The 15,313-nt window shown below is 39.0% G+C and overlaps 2 pseudogenes; one reads left to right on the plus strand and one right to left on the minus strand.

The window, feature by feature from the left end:
* Positions 1-3,715: 3,715 nt before the first annotated feature.
* Positions 3,716-4,986, minus strand: LOC137942967 (uncharacterized; annotated as a pseudogene).
* Positions 4,987-13,408: 8,422 nt separating this feature from the next.
* LOC137943336 (5S ribosomal RNA) lies at positions 13,409-13,527 on the plus strand (annotated as a pseudogene).
* Positions 13,528-15,313: the final 1,786 nt, after the last annotated feature.

The raw sequence follows: 15,313 nt of genomic DNA on the forward strand, positions 1-15,313 counted from the left end.
CTGAATCGTCCAATGAGGAGCAGCTGTCCCTGTTGAATATCCTGATATAATGACATGAGATTCGGATATTGATGTACTTCCTAATGAATAGAATCTAATACTAGTGCACGTGCGTGACTGATAGCATAAATTTTTGTGGCAGAAATATCCCGACGTGATAAGGCATCATCCCCCAAATTCGAACTACCTGGCTTATAATGAATCGTAAAATCGAAGCCCATGAGTTTAGTTAACCAATGCTGCTGTGGGGATGTGGTGAGGCACCTGTTCAAGAAGATACTTGAGGCTGCAATGATCTGTACGAATGAGAAATGGTCGTCCCCAAAGATAAGGTTGCCAATGTTGGACAGCCTTGGCTAACCCAATCAATTCCCTCTCATATGCAGCTAACTTACGGTGGTGTTGTCCCAACTGATGGCTGAAATAAGCAATGGGGTGTCCCAATTGTTGTAACACTGCCCCTATACCTCCCCCGGAGGCATCACATTCCACCACAAAGTCTCCCTCAAAATCTGGTAATTGTAGGACTGGCGCTGAGGCTAAGGCCTCCTTTAACAGGTTAAAGGCCTGTTCTGCTGAAGAAGACAAGTGGAAGGCATCCTTTTTTAGCAGGTTGTTGAGTGGTGCTGCTATCTGGCCATAAGATTGGATAAATTTTCTATAATATCCCGCTAAGCCCAAAAATCCCTTTAATGCTGTGAGGGAGGTGGGAATCGGCCAATCTGTAACTGCTTGTATCTTGCTCTGGTCAACTTTCACGCCCACAGCTGATATGACGTGGCCCAAATATGCCACCTCAGATGTACCCATAGAACATTTTGATTTATTCAAAATCAAATGATGAGAGCGTAGAATGGTAAATACCTGATGGAGGTGGTGGATATGTTCTTCCCAATTTTTGCTGTAGACCAGAATGTCATAAAAAAAGACTAACACATAGTTGCGTAGAAGTGATGAAAAGACCTCATTCATGAGGGCCTGAAAGGTGGAGGGTGCATTGGAGAGACCGAAGGGCATGACGAGGAACTCGAAATGACCGTGAAGTGTGCGGAAGGCAGTCTTCTCCACATCCGCCGGGTGAACTCGTATTTGATGATAGCCCGATTTCAAATCTAATTTTGTAAAAATTGTAGCACCATGTAACTCATCCAGCAACTCGTCCACGACTGGAATGGGAAACTTGTCTTTAACTGTGTGCAAGTTGAGTTTCCTATAGTCGACACAAAATATCCAAGATTTATCTTTTTTATGTACAAGTAACACTGGTGAGGAGAAAGGAGATCGACTGGGCTGGATCACACCCTGAGCGAGCATATGCATGCACTGTCATTCTATTTCATCTTTCTGGATATGCGGGTAACGATAAGGCCGCACCACTACTGAATCAGTTCCCAACTTTAAACAAATGCGATGATCGCAATGACGCACTGGTGGTAGACCCGTAGGGTCATTAAACAAATCCGTAAATGTTGTAAGTAAAGGAGCTAACTGATCATCACCAGTGTATTGAAGCTGCAAAGTGTGAAGTGCGTTAGGTACCTGTGCCACAATGCCTTGTAATGTGATCTGACCCTGTGGTGCTGAAAATGTCATAGTCCGAGCCTGAAAGTCCCATAATATCGGTCCTAATAACTGGAGCCATTTGACCCCGAGCACCAAATCAAATCCACCCAATGGAATGACTAGTAAATCCGCCTGAAATGAATGCCCTTCAATGGTCAAAGGGGTGTTAGCACATAACCCCACACTAGCAATTTTGGCCCCATTGGCCACATAAACTGAGAGTCCCCTTTGTTGTTGAATGGCCAATCCCAATTGTTGCGCGGCTGGTTCACTGATAAAATTATGTGTGCTGCCCGAATCAACTAAAGCAAGTAGCATGAGATGATGTAACCTGGCCTTTACCTGCATGGTATTAGAAGTACGCAGGCCATGCATGGCATGGAGGGAGAGCTCTGGTTCTTGCTGTACCTCTTCAACAATTTCATTTTCAATAAGCTCTTCTGAATCTTCTTCCAACAGTTCAATACTGAATAAGCATTTACAAGTATGGCCTGGCAGGAATTGTTCGTCACAATTAAAACATAGGCCCTTTGCCTTTCGAGCATCCATGTCCTGTTTAGTCAAAAATTTACGTGGCATAGTCTGTGGAGGCACATTGGTAGCCTGATCTGCTCAAGTTAGGGGTAGAGGACCCAAAACCTGGCCCAAATGCAGTACCCTGTATTCTGTTGTTCCAAAATGGTTTTCGCAGTAAAGACTCTTTTAGAACTCTCTGTTTGTGTTCCACAGCTCTGGCATAATTCATTGCTGAGTCCAAATCTGTCGGACCAAGTAATTCCACTTCCAATCTAATTGCCTCTGTCAATCCAGCATTAAAAATCTGAACATGTAGGTGAGGAGGAACAAATTCACTAGCTCGGGCCAACCTTTCTTGGAACGTTTTTTGGTAAACTTCTAAGGTGCTGGTCTGTTTATAGTTGATCAATTCCCCCACTGGGTTGCTGCTAGCTGGAGGTCCGAAGCTCAACTGGCAAGCATGTTTAAAGTGCAACCAATCCTGAATGGAATGGACATTTCGGTAGTGATGGAACCACATGAGCGCTTCATCGAGCATGTGGTAGGCGGCCAAAGTAACCTTGTCCATTTCCACCGTTTGTTCATGATAGAAGAATTGTTCACATTTCATGAACCACAGTAAAGGATCTTTAGAGCCATCATATGTAGGAAAGTTAAGTTTAAAGTACCTGGGAACTGTTGATTGTCCTTGTGCGTGAGTGGCCATTGAACCCATTGGTTGGCGCAGGGGTGGATTTGGTGGTGGCGTGAATTGTTGGTGGGGAACTGGTTGTGGTTGAAAATTGGTTGCTGGTGGTGGCGTTGGTGTTTGAAGTGCAGCAAGTTGTCGGAGGATGGTTTGTAGAGATGATTCCAGTGTTTGTAAGGTATTATCGATGTGAGAAATTTCAGTACCTTGAAGAGTGGATTGTTGTTGAAGTTCTAAAAGTACTTGACGTATGTCCTCTGGAGAAGAGGAATCACCGAGGGTGGACCTGTCTGATACCACGTTGTTAGGATCCTCACGAGCCATGGATCTTGTCACCCTCCTCTCTTCTCTTCCTTCCATTACCTTTCTTGACATTGAGATGGAATGAGGGATTGATGGGAATTGAATTTCGGAAAGGAGAATTGTGGGAAAAACGAAAGAGAGCTTGAAGGCGCTCTTGACCTGTTTATCTAAATTACTCTAGCTAAAGTAGACTCAATTCATAATTCTCATTACCCTAGTCGTCCCCTTAAATAGGGTTGAGGACGTCCAAAACCCTAAAGACCTCTTGGGTCAATGGTTCAAACCAATAAATGCTAAACCAACCCAAACCAAAGACAAAACCAAACCAAGAAACAATTACATGGAAATTAAAAAACACATTCATTAATTCCTACGCCTGTTGGTAACTCGTGATGCTATAGAGTCCATAACATAGGGTTTATTGTATTTTTAGGGTTTAGGTTTTTTTAAAAAAATTTTAGGGTTCTCAGTTTTTGGGTTTTAGGGCCTTTAGGGTTTTTAAGGTTAGGTTTTAGGGTTTAGGTTATGGTTCTAGAATTAGGGTTTAGGGTCAACAGGGTTTAGGGTTTGGGGTGTTAAGTCCAGTTCAAACAATGCTGAGTCACCTACACAGGCGTCCATAAGCCAACGAAACCCGACCCCCCATCACTGAGAGGTACAATTTGTAATGATTGTGAAATCATATCGGGCTCTACCAAGGATGTTCGGTGAATTTGGACTTGATATGTGTGTTTTTGCACTATTTAGTTTATCTACAATGGAAATAGTTTGGTTAATCTTGAAATGTTTTTGAATGTTGTTGAAAATATTTGAAGTGATGTAGAATGATTTTGCCATGTGAAGAGGAGATTTAGGTGTTTAAATATCCACCACATGGTATTTTATTTTTTGTGGTTTGATGAGGACCATCTCGGATTTTGATTATAAATGGTTGTAAGAAGACCACAAATTGCTTGATATTATAACATTTGGATCTTCGAAGAAAAAAACAAAATGCTCGATCTCTTGGTCGAACAGGTGAATATAGGGAATAGGTTGCCCAACAGGGTTTGGAAGCATGAGGTATACATGGACTGTAGCCCGAACGTCCCAACCACAATACCCCAGGACTTAGCTTTCCTTGCATTCAATATTTCTTTTTTCTGAGCTTCTTTCATCCCATTGAGATCATATGCTTCCAAGAAGAAAACTTTGAGATATGGATCATATCGAAATGCCCTAATATGGGGGTTTGCTATCATAAATGCCCCTAGATGGAATCTACCATCTGCAACAAATACAAAAACATCAACTGCAACACTATTAGGACATGTAGTAGATGCACTTCCGCTTAAGACAAATGTTTTGACTGTGGACAATGATATCAATACTAGAGTCAGCTAAAACAGATTTAACAGCTCTCACAACTGCTGAGAATTGGATGGTGCATGCCACTACAATCTTTTTGTCACAAAAAAACGCTTTAATTGTATTAATGATATGGTCTACCTCAATTTTTATTTCAATGAAAACATATAAAGCAGGGATTTTGGTGTAATCTGTTGGGACTAAACAGCTATGCCCGTAATGGATCAAAAGATCCAGAAAAATTATCCACACAGCAGCATACCCCATATATGACGCCAACTAGAATAATGCACTCATCAACAGAAGCAAAGGTTTCAAAAATGTTGGAAAGAACAAGTGAGTACAAGAGAAGACCATCGACGAATTGAAGGGCGACCCTTTTGGTGCCGGAAGATACAATTCGCCATATTGATTTATGAATTTCAAAGTTATAATTTGAGGGGAGCAGGGAAACTGCAGTATCAAGGGAAGGATTGTTAAGAATCAAATCAGGGACTTGATTTCTGAAGAAACAAACGCTTAGGTGGGGGTCTCGGGTTTTTGGAGGAAAGAACAGTGTCGGGTTCCATCTGATTAGCAAGCTACGTGAAAGAATATTTCCAAGAAAGTCACGACAGTTATCATTGGTAGACTCACCTTTTCCAGAGAAAACAATGAGAAGCGAATTGGAACAAACAAAATACTTGAAGAGTAAAAAATACAGCATGAACCGATATGCTTTACTTACAGAACTTAGAATTCTTCTATAACACCTTTACTTCACAAAAGTTCTATAAAACCTGTCCTATGTGTGCAAAATTTGGTTTTAATGGGGAAAGGAGGAATTTGGGGTTTTAATGGGGAAAGGAAGAATTTTAGGTTTTAAAGGATGGGCTGGCATGGTGCTATATGGACAAGTTTTACTAACGTGGGAAGTTGACGAATCGCATGAGGATTCTAAAGGTTGAAATCAGATAATTTGGGAAATAAGTTTAAAAAGTCATTATTCAGGTAAATAAAAATTTGAAATCCAATATTCAAGTAAAATTCCTTAAAATATAATAAAAATAATAATAATTTTCCACAAAATCCTTCTTATTACATGAGTTGCTAATTGGGTGTAATTAGATTGGACAACAACAACCTTCATGTAGGGCATATTGAGTGAGAATTTCTTAAAACCACTAAAATTTCAAATTGTGATCAATTCAATTTCCGTAATTTTTGTGAGAAAAGTTTACTTTTGTGCAATGGTACCCCACCTATAAAGTAATATTTAATTAATCTATCTAATAATTACATAAAAATTTTAAAGCTACAACAATTCAAAGTAATATTTAATGAATTTCTTCTTTTGAATGTTGAAGATTAAAATATAATTTTAGTTATTGAGATTTATGTTTCAATTGCATAATTCTAAACTTTTTTCAATCGATCCTTTAACTTTTTCTCCTTAGCACAACAAGGTGCATCAATAGATGACAAAAATTCAAAATACTGGCGCTAGTACTACATCATGACTTAAAAACTATCAACTATGAAATCTCCAGCAAGCGAAATATCAAGGAAGGAAAGTAGAGCTCCATGTTTTGCAAGTATTACGTAAAAGGAAACTCTAGGGAAACAAGGATTCCAAATCAGACTAGAACAGGTAGCCTCTTTGGTTTATATATAATTGAGGTAGAACTAGCTCTCTTCTGCCTCTTAGAATTGTCGGATCATACCATCCTCCTTTAGTCCACGTTTTCCATCTTTGTTGTCGGATCTTGCTCTATTCTTGCTTCTTGGGGATCGACCTACTACTCTTATATTGTTTTAATGGAGGTCAGCTTGCCCAAAAACTGGTAGGGAAAAATCATCGATGATAGACAAGTAACAAGTAATGATGCACGACACAATATTTTATGTGGTTATGCAAATGGCCTACATCCATGGGAGATGTAGAAGATTTTATAGAGAAGTTGAAGAATCACAATACAGTCTGTTTCTCACACTAGAAATACAACCCGAGAGAGTCTTCTCTCTATTTCGTCTCAACGACTTTCGGTGAGACCGAAACTTCTCCCCGCTTCGTCTTCCTGGCACACACAGAGGCACTGATACGAAATCCCAAAGGAGTTCCATAAACCTCTTTGTTCCGGTAAGTCCCAGACTCTGTTCTTCTGACAGCATTGTCGAACAGCTGCACCGGTATCGGCGATGGCAATGGCAACGAACAGTTACTTCTGCTACAACGACTACAACATCGTCGTTCTTCTCGAGTCTCTCTTTCTGTCGAGAGACTCTCTTTCGTACTTTGTTTCTGTTTCATAAACAGAATCGAAGTCCTGTCGTACAGCACCAGCAACGGCGATGGCAGCGGCGTCGTACTGTAGCTCCGACAATGGTGACGGCAACAACGTCAAGCCTCTAACCACTCTTTCTCCTGACCACGACGTCGCCTAAAGGTCTCCCAAAAACCCCTATCTATTTTTACGTGACCTCCTCTATCGCTCTTGGTTTTTCACCCTGACCCTGTTCAAAAACCCTGAGGGTTTTTATTTCCCAAATAGAGTCGTATTTTCCTCCCGAGACTCTCTATGCGTAACGTCTCTGTTTCGGCAACATAGATGAAGTCTTCATGCCAAGGGACTCTATTCGTACACCGTCTCTGATTCGGAAATAGAGTCGTGTGCAGTGGACCAGGCTCCATAGTCCACAACAATTCTCCCACTTGGAGACTTGTACACCAATTGGATCGCCCTCTTCCTCAAACAGGATATCCTCCACCTCTGCAACTCATTGCCCCTATCTTCATATTAGGAGACCAACTGAAGCTGCGCACAACTTCAATTTCTCAGGAGTAACACCCTTTGTCAACATATCAATAGGGTTCTTCCCTAGTGCAGGTTTTGTCAACTCCCATGTCTGATTCCCTAACAAGGAATCCATCTGATCCTTCATGGCCAGCTGCCACTTGCTAGAATATTCATCTTGCAAGGTTTCTTCGTAACTCTGTGGTTCACCACCATCTGTCAACAAAATATAATTCAAAGTAGGTGAGAAACGTTGTGGAGGACAATTAGTCCTTACTGATTTGCGAACTGCAGCTAAAGGAGTGGACAACTCTGAATTTGACTACAGAATAATAGGAGTGGGAGCACTGGACCCACTCTCCTCGTCACTCGCATCTCTGCACTACACTGTGGCCTCTGGTAGGCCATCCAGTCTGACAAAGTCAGACTCCTGAGGAGTTGCTTCAGCAACTGTACTGGACTTGTCCTTGTACACAATCTTCTCATTGAAGATCACATTCTTACTTCTTATAATCTTCCGGCTCTGATACCAATTGTTAGGTAAAAAATCGTTGATGACAACAAGACAAGTAACAAGTAATCATGCACAACACAATATTTTACGTGGTTCAAAAAATTGCCTACGTCCACAGGAGCTTTAGAGGATTTTATAGATAGGTTGAAGAATCACAATACAGATTGTTTCTCACACCAGAAATACAACCCGAGAGAGTCTTCTCTCTTTGTCTTCTCAACGAGTTTCGGCGAGACCGAAACCTCTCCCCGCTTCGTCTTCCTAGTGCACACATAGGTACTGATACAAAATCTCGAGGGAGTGCCATAAACCTCTTTGTTCTGCGAAGTCCCAGACTTTGTTCTTCCGATAGCAACATCGAACAACAGCACCAGTAACGGCGACTGCAATGAATAGTAACTCCAGCAACGATGACGACAACATCATCATTCTTCTTGAGTCTCTCTTCTGCCAAGAGATTCTGTTTCACACTCTATTTCTATTTCGGAAACAGAGTCGAAGTCCTGCCCTACAACACCAGCAACGACGACGGCAGCAGCATCGTACAACAGCTCCAACAGTGGCAACGACAACGGTGTCGAGCCAATAGAGTGCCAGTTAAATCTTGCCTTTTCTATACTTTTTTCAACTTTCCAGTTTCCACCCCCACTCGCAAGTCTCCACGCAATTCACGAAAGAGCACACACGGTTTGCCAACAGTGAGGAGACCTGCCATTCCCTGTCAACCGCCCAATATGAGTAATAGACGTACCTTTTTCCCGTCAAAAATATTTTCACAATGTATAATATGTGCCCTCGCCCCCTATTTGTCTAAGAAAATGAGAGATCACAAAAAATACAACAAATTATGATTGTTCTCAACAGTGAACAAACAATGAAATGCAAGACTCTCTACGCACAATGTCCTTGTTTTGGTAATAGAGACGAAGTCTTCCTGCGAGGGACTCTGTTCACACACCGTCTCTGTTTCGACAACAGAGTCGTGTGCAATGGACCAGGATCCACAGTCCTCAACAAAGACATCTCACTTGAAATTCTTTCACATCTGCCCAAGAAATGACAGCTCAAGTGTGAAGCTATTTTAGAGAAATGGTAGAATATGATCAAGAAAGTTAGCTTCTTTCACTGCCAAATCAATTGACATCGGTTTTGTCTATCAAAAATACTACGACTATGGCTTCATATGTGAATGTATGTTTTGTCGCTTGGACGACAAAGGAGCACTCACGCTCCAAGACTCCCTCTTCTTCCCTTCACATCACAACGTCAAGAATATGGGTTCATGCAATGGGGTCATCTTCTAATGCAAGAAAATCCACACTAATCTTAAGCTCAGTTACTATCTCTACAATCCCATTACCAAGCATCTCATGACTCTTCCTCCTCTTCCTCCTTTCAGAATGGCTCATGACTCCTTTGATAGTTGTTTCCCTTTTTTAAGTTTAACCCATTATTAGGTAGTTTCTCATAGATAAAAGGATAGTGAGCCTGAGTTTGGATTGTACGTTAAATGGGATTTGGACAAGAAATAAGCCTAAGTTTTATCCATCAACGGGAGTTTGGATAAAGAAGATGTTCCTCTGCAAATTTCTGGAATTTTGTCTACCATGATTGAAGCTATGCATCTTGGGTTTTCGATTTTCTTTTTATGAATTTTATATTGTTCTAGAAATTCTGATTTACATTTGGAATCTCTCGTCTTGATTAAAATTCCATTATTTTTTTTGTTAAATGTTGTCTATGTTTTTTTTATGCCATAAAAAAATAAAAATTTACGTGTCATTTTCGAGTACAGGAGGATGTAGACTTAAGATGAGGCCTTATGAGCCCAGAGCTTCTTCGATAGCCAGTGGTGGCACGTGCGACTGACAATAATTTGTGTGCCTAGCGAATCTCAATCACGCTGGCGCTCCCCGGCTAGACAGCGTCCAGGAGAGGCAGTGATGTTTCTGAACAGCGTCCCCGGCCAGACAAGATGACTGCACTGTGCGCCAGAGTAGGTTTCGCTTAGTGCGCTGGAGGTGCCAGCATGTTAGTGGGAACAGATGCGCCTATGGGAAGAAAATGCCCATAGCCAGCCATCAACTGTCTTTCGGGTCTACAGAGGGGATCATCAATGTGGGGAGATGAACGACAGGGCTCGTTGTGTGCATTGGTGTCGAATCATCAAAATTTTGTGTGCATTTTCTTCCTGACTCCCGATTGGTCCCGTTCCTCACTTCCAGTCGCCTGGAGACCGGCATTGCGCACAACTGATTCTTGGTCGAGAGACGTTGCTTCAATGGATGGCAATGAACACCAGACGTTACATCGAAGCGCAGCCGAGAGGAGTAGTCACAGAGCACCGAGAGAGAGACGCTGTAAAGGAAGCCTATGTACTCCGACGTGTTGTGCTCGTCGGACGCACACCGGCGACAATGGCACCAGAGGAAGGAGACGGCGGTGTGGGGATGGTGAGTAGAGTCCCAAACGGACGAGACATCTGGCTGTGAGCAGCTAAGAGCGGTGCAAGCGAACAGAGCAGAGACCCGTGTTGTGTGCGCCGGTGTTCCATGCTCTCATTGGAGTGCAGCCAAGGCCAGGAGCACGACATCGTGCTCTTCGGTTGTCCCGCACCACTGTACGCGCAAGAGCACCAAACATGCTCACGGCCCATCCAAGCCCAATGTTATCGTTGGATACATTTAATTCATATATAAATAACAGGAAAAATAGAATATTTTAGTATTCATTCTTTTTCATTTTAGTGCATATGGATTAAAAAATTGGATATGCATATATGAATGTTTAATATGCAAGTGTTAGTTAATTTTTATCTGTATAAAAATTTATTTTGGATTTATGCATACTTAATCTTCTATGCATATTATGATTGACCTAAATATAAGAATTTAATAATTGGCATAAATTTTAGACAATTATTTTGATGTCATATTTTGGTTTACATTTGAATAATTACGTAATAACCACAACATTCTTAATTATGAAAAATGTCTAGTGACATTAAGTTTAGTCACTTAGAGTTAATGACATACAAATTTGTGAATATCCATGGAAATTGAATAATTTAACCTCACGTGGTAATTGTTATATTTAAGTGGTTAATTTGGATTGGATAGAAACATTTAAAAAAACTTTTTAGTCGTCTACAACAATAGAAAATTCCTTTAGAGATAAATTTATGATGCCATTATAAAGTGATATAAATCATTTATGTGTTACAATCTAAGCCTACTCACATGTTTATTTATTTGTTTAAATTTATTTACGTAGGTAAATATTCAATTTTTGGTTCCATTGCATGTTTTAGTAAGCATTGTTGTTTATTTTGTAATTCTTCAAACTTTATCTGTTCCGAATTTTGATTCCTCCAATATTATTCCTATGAATGGTAATAATTAAGCTCTTTGTAGGTCATTTCTTCTATTAAATAGCACTGACGTATATGACTCTTTCATTAGGAAAGTCATCACATTTTCCCTTGGTTGGTCATATATGACTCTTTCATATCAGCTCTTCATCTCATGTTCTATTTCTTTTTTTTAAGATTAACTTATTAGACTCAAGTTGATAAAGTATTGACACATTTTAGGTTATTCAATTTGTTGTTCTTTATGAAATCCTCTGGTAATGTCATGAGTTACTTTAGCACAAATGAGGAGAACCATGCTTTTAGTTCATGTTATGAAGTTATAATTGGATATCTTATTTTTATGCTATGTTTTATTTTCTATTTGTTTTATTTGAGTAATTAAAAATATTAGGCATAGGAATTGATTCGTAAAATGTTAAGAGAGGAAACAATTAATTGATTGTATAACAAGTACATTGTTTCTCTATTTATAATAGAGAAAACTCACAGAATCAAAATAAAATTAAACCTACCCATGTTCCACTTACAACTTGAATAGAACTCCTAATACGAAAGAAAGTAAATCAATATTACAAAATACTGATAAAATCAATAGATTTCTTCTGTAAGATTCTATCCCATGAGACTCAAATAAGACTTTGTCCTACTAATTCTTCCATCATGAGATTCCTTTACCATGAAAATCATATTAGACTCTTCCATTTTGCGTCTGCAACACTCCCCTCAAATTGGAGTTGCTAACTTTTGCATGAAAAGAAATTTTCATCTCCTATCCTCCTCCATACTTAGATGTTCTTTATTTCTAAAAAACAAATTTACCACCACTACTTCTCAACACCTCTTCTTTTGAACTTCTCCTTCTACTTCTCTCCATTAAGTGACCCTTTCCTTTTAAAGAGGCCCCAATTGTACATAGCAAATATGAGAGAAGGAAGCATCACTCTAGCCAAACGATAAAACTTCATATTCCTTTCAATATGGTCTATGTTTGAAAAAAGACTCCTTTCAATTTCAAAGGCAGACAAACCCAATTTTTGTGCATGAAAAAAAGAAAGTGTATTAACTATTTTAATGGTAGCTCACAAAAATATACTACTTTGGTGAATAAAAAAACTTAACTCACTTTGACTGTTGGGTGCACTCTTGTTCTATGTTGGTAGTGGAAGTATAGCCAGTGCTCTAAAGTGATAAAAAAATATGAAATTAAAAAAATACAAGAAGTTTGAAAAGAACAAAAAAAAAGACCTTCGAAAATAAGGGAATCTTCTTTGCATAAAATGAAGATGGTTTACACTCGTGGGTAAAAAGCCTACTTATATGCAAACTAGGGATAAGAATCCTTATCCCTTCATCTTACATGGATCAGTATGATCTTCCCACCTAAGTACGAGGTTTACCCCTTTATTTAAATTCAAACTTGGCATTATCACAAATGCCTAAATAAGCTCATAAAATATAATTCAGGAGCATTTGAATCGATCCGAGTTAAAATTTTAAATTTTAAATGAGACAAAGAAATTGATAGCAAGCCTCTACAGCTTGAATGCATGCGTGCCACTCACCTACACACGTGCCTTGCCTATGTGGCTCAGCCACGCACCTCACCTACATCCTCACCCACGCCTAGGTGGGGGGCAAGGGTTGGGTTGTGATTAATTAAATAACACATTTAATGTAATACATAACTATCTTGATCATATCTAATACTAATTAATTAATGACATTATGTATTTACTAATCATATAATTACTGATTAAGTAAGAAATAATTAATACCCAATGATTTCTACTAATTAATCGGCCAAGTGACATATTTAATGTAATAGCTAATCAATTATTTAATAGAAAAGTAGTAATAACTTACTTATCTAATTAATTAAACACATTCTAGTTATATAATTAGGATGGGTGACTTCCTGAGAAGTCCTCGTGTTGCACCCCTTTTTGCCCTACTTTCCACTACCACCAGCTAATTTCTCCCTCGCAATGCTGCGGTTACGGGTGACAAAACATATTTGTTTATATATATATTTTTTTGACGGTTTGAAACATTCTGGTAGAAGAGAAGGGGGGAAAAAACAAAAAAAAAGAATGATTTTGTTTAGTTTTCCTTTATTAATGCAGTTCGCTACACTTTCGACATGGACGGTGAATGTTTTATTCTTTAATCCAACAACATAGCGCTCCTTTTTTATTTTTTACATCTCGATTTTTTCATAAGATTATAATTTATATTTTATTTTATGTAGGGAATTTGGAAAAGACCAAAAAAACACGGGGGGATAGTGAAGCCGAGGAAGGGATTGGCAGGATGGAGAGGGTAACAACGACGAGTGCGATCATACTAGCACCCATGCACCAGATCCCATCAGACCTCAGAAGTTAAGCGCGCTTGGATGAGACTAGTACTAGGATGGTTGACCTCTTAGGAAGTCGTCATGTAGCACCCCTTTTTCCACATTTTTCCTTTGCCACCAACTAATTTCTCCCTCGCAATGCTACCGTTAGAGGCGGCAAAACATATTTGTATATATAGTTTGTTTTCTTTTTTAACAATTCGAAACGTTTGGGTAGAAGAGAAGATGGGAAAAAATTAAAAAAAGTACAATTTTATTTTATTTTTCGTTATTAATGTAGTTTTGTTCAGTTTCAACACGGTCGATGAATGCTTTATTCTTTAAGCCAACGACAAAACACTTATAATTTTTTATATCCTGATTTTTGTTGAAGATTTTAATTTTTAATTTTATTTTATGGAGGGAATATGGAAAAGACCAACAAAATACGGGGGGAGAGAGAAGCTGGGGAAGGGATTGGTAGGATGGAGAGGGAAACACAAACGGGTGCGATCATACCAACACTAAATCCCATCAAAACTCCGAAGTTAAACGTGTTTTGGCGATTGTTGTACTTGGATGGGTGACCTCCTAAGAAGTCCTCTTGTTGCACCCCTTTTTACCCTTTTTTCCTTTGCCACCAGTTAATTTCTCCCTCATAATATTGAGGTTAGGGGCAACAAAACGTATTTGTATATATATTTTGTTTTCTTTTTTAATGATTTGAAATGTTCTGGTAGAAGAGAAGAGGGAAAAAACTACGATTTTTTTTTTGTTTTCCATTGTTAATGTAGTTCGGTTAAGTTTTTACATGGCCAGAGAACGTTTTATTTCTTTAATCCAATGACATAGCCTTTTTTTAATTTTTAATATCTTCATTTTCTCTTAAGATTTTAATTTCTTATTTTATTTTATGGAAAGAATGTGGAAAAGACCGATAGAACACAGGGGAAGAGGGAAGCCAAGGGATTGGTAGGATGGAGAGGGTAACACAAACGGGTGCGATCAATAAAATATGGCATTTTGATAAATGTGGTTGAAATAAAAACTTTTGAGTAAGATATGCAAGCTAAAACATTTTTGCAATTTCAGTTAATGTAATAAAAATCAGTTTCTATTCTCTTTCTCCAATGAACTAACCCATCAGCTCAGAAAATAGTTTTTAGATATGAAGAAGATTGAATTTTCAGCATAAATGATGCTAATGCAGACAAATTTCAGATCACCTTTGTGCTCACTCTAGGAAAACAACACACAAATTAATTGACTTAAGTTTTAATAGGAGGGGTTAGTCAACTCACGTAGGAGATGAACTTCAACCACATTACTCAGTTCATTTCCTGACATTGTTAGTGGAACACTAGCGCATGATTCATGTTGATGAATCAGAAGAACCCAAAAATCATCTCTAAGGTTTAATTTCTGGAATTCGGATTCTGTAGAATATTGAGAATCATCCGGATGAAGCAGGTGGGATGCCTTGAACCCTCGTCAAATTTTTTCATTTCAGTCTCTCTTCTGCATTCTTCCCTCTCTCGGTCTAATTCTTCTCTAGTCTCTTCTTCCTCCGAAATTGTTTTCCTCTCTCTCATCCTCCATCTCCCTTCTCCCTTCTCCCTCTCGTTGTGAACGTCCTCCTGGCCTCCCACTCCCTTCTCCTTGTAGCTATTTTCTCTTCGCCCAAAATACCCCCTGATTTCGTTTGATTTCCCCCATTTCAATTTCAATTTTCTTTAATTTTTTATATTTCGCCGTTGATTTCTTCAATTCTACTTCGATTCGACTTCGATTTCACCCTTCAACTACGGTTTTCCAAAAATTTAAGAAGGTATGCCTATACCCTGACTTTTTTTATTATTTTAATGTTGTATTTGATTTAGGGTTTAGGGTTTAGGGTATT

The sequence above is a fragment of the Aristolochia californica genome, unplaced genomic scaffold (assembly GCF_029961685.1).
Source record: "Aristolochia californica isolate CCGP_79_NKW_82.1479 unplaced genomic scaffold, dmAriCali1.0.hap1 SCAF_10, whole genome shotgun sequence".
Classification (NCBI taxonomy): Eukaryota; Viridiplantae; Streptophyta; class Magnoliopsida; order Piperales; family Aristolochiaceae; genus Aristolochia; species Aristolochia californica.